Source organism: Oncorhynchus gorbuscha, unplaced genomic scaffold (genome assembly GCF_021184085.1).
Source record: "Oncorhynchus gorbuscha isolate QuinsamMale2020 ecotype Even-year unplaced genomic scaffold, OgorEven_v1.0 Un_scaffold_907, whole genome shotgun sequence".
NCBI lineage: Eukaryota > Metazoa > Chordata > Actinopteri > Salmoniformes > Salmonidae > Oncorhynchus > Oncorhynchus gorbuscha.
The window spans coordinates 38,200-45,000 of record NW_025745874.1 but is presented as its reverse complement, the minus strand read 5'-3'; positions in this window follow the sequence as shown (position 1 = coordinate 45,000).

The following is a 6,801-nucleotide window of genomic DNA, read 5'->3' as shown; positions in this document are numbered from 1 at the left end:
TTGGGGTTGAGGTAAATACTGAAGACACATTTCTCTTGAATGCGTTTAGTTGTTCAACTGACTACACACTTAGAAAAACAAGTTGCTATCTTGAACCTTAATGGGTTCTTTGACTGTCCCCATAGGAGAACCCTTTGAAGATCCCTTTTTTGGTTCAGCTCTCTCTCCCCCTCCCCATCTCTCTCTCTCCCCCTCTCTCCCCCTCCCCATCTCTCTCTCTCCCCCTCTCTCCCCCTCCCCATCTCTCTCTCTCCCCCTCTCTCCCCGTCCCCATCTCTCTCTCTCCCACCCTCTCCCCCTCCCCATCTCTCTCTCTCCCCCTCCTTCTCCCCCTCCCCCTTCTCTCTCTCTCCCCTTCTCTCCCCCCCCCATCTCTCTCTCTCCCACCCTCTCCCCCTCCCCATCTCTCTCTCCCCACCCTCTCCCCTCCCCCATCTCTCTCTCTCCCCCTCTCTCCCCCTCCCCATCTCTCTCTCTCCCCCTCTCTACCCCTCCCCATCTCTCTCTCTCCCCCCCCTCTCTCCCCCTCCCCATCTCTCTCTCTCCCACCCTCTCCCCCTCCCCATCTCTCTCTCCCACCCTCTCCCCCTCCCCTCCCCATCTCTCTCTCTCCCCCTCTCTCCCCCTCCCCATCTCTCTCTCCCACCCTCTCCCCCCCCCTCCCCATCTCTCTCCCCCCTCTCCCCCTCCCCAACTCTCTCTCTCCCCCTCTCTCCCCCTCCCCATCTCTCTCTCCCCACCCTCTCCCCCTCCCCATCTCGCTCTCTCCCACCCTCTCCCCCTCCCCATCTCTCTCTCTCCCCCTCTCTCCCCCTCCCCATCTCTCTCTCCCTCCCACCCCCTCCCCTCCCCATCTCTCTCTCCCCCTCCCCATCTCTCTCTCCCACCCTCTCCCCCCTCCCCATCTCTCTCTCCCACCCTCTCCCCCTCCACATCTCTCTCTCTCCCACCCTCTCTTGCTCTCTCCCCCCCCCCATCTCTCTCTCCCACCCTCTCTTGCTCTCTCCCCCTCCCCATCTCTCTCTCTCCCACCCTCTCTTGCTCTCTCCCCCTCCCCATCTTTCTCTCTCTCCCACCCTCTCCCCCTCCCCATCTCTCTCTCTCCCACCCTCTCTTGCTCTCTCCCCCTCCCCATCTCTCTCTCTCCCACCCTCTCTTGCTCTCTCCCCCTCCCCATCTCTCTCTCTCCCACCCTCTCTCCCTCTCTCTCTCTCCCCCTCCCCTCTGTCTCGCTCTCTCCCCCTCCCTCTCTCTCCCTCTCCCCCTCCCCCCCTCTCTCTCTCTCTCTCTCTCTCTCTCTCTCTCTCTCTCTCTCTCTATCACCCCTCTCTTCACCCCTCCCCCTCTCTCTCTCTGTCACTCTCTCTATCATCAGTCTAAGAGGTAGAGAGCAGAGGAGAGAAATCTGTACTCATATCAGACCTGGGTTCAAATACTATTTAAAACTTTTCAGATCCTTTCATTTCTAGCCTGTCTGAAGTGCTGTATGGGCAGGGTTTGGACTGTAGCCACTATCCTATTGGTTCAATAACACCAGGCAAACTCAATAAAGCCCAGATAAAGTATTTTTAATTACAACTAGTAGCAGGGACCCTTAAGATACTAGTGTCAGTCCTGTTACTGTGTTGCTTCCTGGAAACAGTGATATTCTGACAGTAATAAATAACAGAACAAACCCTGAACATAGAACTACATCCATAACATCCATAACACAACTACCTGAACATAGTACTACATCCATAACATAACTACCTGAACATAGTACTACATCCATAAAATAACTACCTGAACATAGTACATCCACATCCATAACATAACTAACACCTGAACATAGTACTCCATAACATCCATAACATCTACATAACATAACTACCTGAACATAGTACTACATCCATAACATCCATAACTACAACTACCTGAACATAGTACTACATCCATAACATCCATAACCTGAACATAGTAACTACCTGAACATCCATAACATCCATAACAGTACTACATCCATAACATCCATAACTACCTGAACATAGTACTACATCCATAACATAACTACCTGAACATAGAACTACATCCATAACATCTATAACTAACTACCTGAACATAGTACTACATCCATAACATCCATAACATAACTACCTGAACATAGTACTACATAGTACTACATCCATAACATAACTACCTGAACATAGAACTACATCCATAACATCTATAACACAACTACCTGAACATAGTACTACATCCATAACATCCAACTAACTACCTGAACATAGTACTACATCCATAACATAACTACCTGAACATAGTACTACATCCATAACATCCAACATAACTACCTGAACATAGTACTACATCCATAACATAACTACCTGAACATAGTACTACACTAACATCCTATTCCATAACATCTATAACATCCATAACATAGCCCAGATAACTACCTGAACATAGTACTACATCCATAACATAACTACCTGAACATAGTACTACATCCATAACATCCATAACATAACTACCTAACATAGTACTACATCCATAACATCCATAACTAACTACCTGAACATAGTACTACATCCATAACATAACCCTGAACATAGTAACATCCATAACACAACTACCTGAACATAGTACTACATCCATAACATAACTATAACATCCAAACTAACTACCTGAACATAGTACTATCCATAACATAACTACCTGAACATAGAACTACATCCATAACATCTATAACACAACTACCTGAACATAGTACTACATCCATAACATCCATAACACAACTACCTGAACATAGTACTACATCCATAACATCCATAACATAACTACCTGAACATAGTACTACATCCATAACATACATAACATAACTACCTGAACATAGTACTACATCCATAACATAACTACCTGAACATAGTACTACATCCATAACATCCATAACATAACTACCTGAACATAGTACTACATCCATAACATCCATAACATAACTACCTGAACATAGTACTACATCCATAACATCCATAACATAACTACCTGAACATAGTACTACATCCATAACATAACTACCTGAACATAGTACTACATCCATAACATAACTACCTGAACATAGAACTACATCCATAACATCTATAACACAACTACTTGAACATAGTACTACATCCATAACATCTATAACACAACTACCTGAACATAGTACTACATCCATAACATCCATAACATAACTACCTGAACATAGTACTACATCCATAACATCCATAACATAACTACCTGAACATAGTACTACATCCATAACATCTATAACACAACTACCTGAACATAGTACTACATCCATAACATCTATAACACAACTACCTGAACATAGTACTACATCCATAACATCCATAACACAACTACCTGAACATAGAACTACATCCATAACATCCATAACATAACTACCTGAATATACTACATCTATAACATAACTACCTGAACATAGAACTACATCCATAACACAACTACCTGAACATAGTACTAGATCTATAACATAACTACCTGAACATAGTACTACATTGTCACGCCTTGGTCATTGTATTTTGTCCATAACATGGGTTTAATGTTGTACCTGAACATATTGTGTCTGATTATGTGTCTAGTTTGGCATGGCTGCCTGAGGCGGTTCTCAACAGGTGATTCTCGTTGTCTCGGATTGGGAACCGTGAAGCCTGAGTTCACTTTGTATTTCGTAGTCACCAGATAGGCTGTAATTAGTTTCATCCATTTAATATTCACATCATGTACATAAAAGTCATAACTACCTGAACATAGTACTACATCCATAACATACCTGAACATAACTACATCCAAACATAACTACTGAACATAGTACTACATCATCATAACAACATAGTACTACATCTATAACACAACTACCTGAACATAGAACTACATCCATAACATCCATAACATAACTACCTGAACATAGTACTACATCCATAACATAACTACCTGAACATAGTACTACATCCATAACACAACTACCTGAACATAGAACTACATCCATAACATCCATAACATAACTACCTGAACATAGTACTACATCCATAACATAACTACCTGAACATAGAACTACATCCATAACACAACTACCTGAACATAGTACTACATCCATAACATAACTACCTGAACATAGTACTACATCCATAACATAACTACCTGAACATAGTACTACATCCATAACATAACTACCTGAACATAGTACTACATCCATAACATAACTACCTGAACATAGTACTACATCCATAACATCCATAACATAACTACCTGAACATAGTACTACATCCATAACATAACTACCTGAACATAGTACTACATCCATAACATCCATAACATAACTACCTGAACATAGTACTACATCCATAACATCCATAAAATAACTACCTGAACATAGTACTACATCTATAACATCTATAACACAACTACCTGAACATAGTACTACATCTATAACATCTATAACACAACTACCTGAACATAGTACTACATCCATAACATAACTACCTGAACATAGTACTACATCCATAACACAACTACCTGAACATAGAACTACATCCATAACATCCATAACATAACTACCTGATCATAATACTACATCTATAACATAACTACCTGAACATAGAACTACATCTATAACACAACTACCTGAACATAGTACTAGATCTATAACATAACTACCTGAACATAGTACTACATTGTCACGCCTTGGTCATTGTATTTTGTGTTTTTGTTATATGTTTGGGTAGGCCAGGGTGTGACATGGGTTTATATGTTGTGTTTCGTATTGTTTTTTTTTAACATTGGGATTGTGTCTGATTAGGGGTGTGTCTAGTTTGGCTTGGCTGCCTGAGGCGGTTCTCAATTGGAGTCAGGTGATTCTCGTTGTCTCGGATTGGGAACCGTATTTAGGTAGCCTGAGTTCACTTTGTATTTCGTGGGTGTTTGTTCCTGTCTCTGTGTTGTAGTCACCAGATAGGCTGTAATTAGTTTCACGTTCCGTTCTGTTGTTTTTGTATTTAATATTCAGTTATTTCATGTACCGCGATTTATTTCATTAAAGTCATGAGTAACCTACACGCTGCATTTCGGTCTGACTCTCTTCTTTCAACAGACGAACGCCGTTACATACATCCATAACACAACTACCTGAACATAGAACTACATCCATAACATAACTACCTGAACATAACTACCTGAACATAGTACTACATCCATAACATAACTACCTGAACATAGTACTACATCCATAACATCCATAACATAACTACCTGAACATAGTACTACATCCATAACATAACTACCTGAACACAACTACAACTGAACATAGAACTACATCCATAACATAAACTACCTGAACATAGTACTACATCCATAACATAACTACCTGAACATAGTACTACATCCATAACATCCATAACATAATAGTACTACCTGAACATAGTACTACATCCATAACATCCATAACATAACTACCTGAACATAGTAACTACATCCATAACATAAACATAACTACCTGAACATAGTACTACATCCATAACATAACTACCTGAACATAGTACTACATCTATAACATAACTACCTGAACATAGTACTACATCCATAACATAACTACCTGAACATAGAACTACATCCATAACATAACTACCTGAACATAGAACTACATCCATAACATAACTACCTGAACATAGTACTACATCCATAACATAACTACCTGAACATAGTACTACATCCATAACATAACATAACATCCAACTACCTGAACATAGTACTACATCCATAACATAACTACCTGAACATAGTACTACATCCATAACATAACTACCTGAACATAGTACTACATCCATAACATAACTACCTGAACATAGTACTACATCCATAACATAACTACCTGAACATAGTACTACATCCATAACATAACTACCTGAACATAGTACTACATCCATAACATAACTACCTGAACATAGTACTACATCCATAACATCCATAACATAACTACCTGAACATAGTACTACATCTATAACATCATAACACAACTACCTGAACATAGAACTACATCCATAACATAACTAACTGAATTTACCTTACGTACAGTATAGTGACACATGCAATAACATATTCTAACTTATTGCATAACATAACATAGTAGCTAACGTATATTAAGATGTTATCTTATCTTAACATATAACATAAAACTACATACCAAAGCCTAGTATAACATAACACAAAAACTGTCTACACACTAAAACTGTCTATATACACTAAAACTGTCTATACACACTAAACCTGTTTTTACACACTAAACCTGTTTATACACACTAAACCTGTTTATACACACTAAAACTGTCTATACACACTAAAACTGTCTATACACACTAAAACTGTCTATACACACTAAAACTGTCTATACACACTAAAACTGTCTATACACACTAAAACTGTCTATACACACTAAAACTGCCTAGAAACTGTCTTGTATACAGTCTGGTAGTTTACACATGTATTAGATAGGGTTGGAACAATCACACTGTATCCATGGTTGGTACATGGTTGATACATGGTTGGAATATTCTGTAGCAATTCAACAATAAATGACAATGTCACTTTCTCACACGGGCACACACACACACACCCACACACACCCCACACACACCCAAACGCACACACATACGCACAAACACAAGTCAAGTTCCAACGATATAGAAGGTTATACTCACCCAGAACAAGTAGAAGAGTTCTGGACTCCATCTCAGAGACAGACTGGTATTATATCCACACCAGACA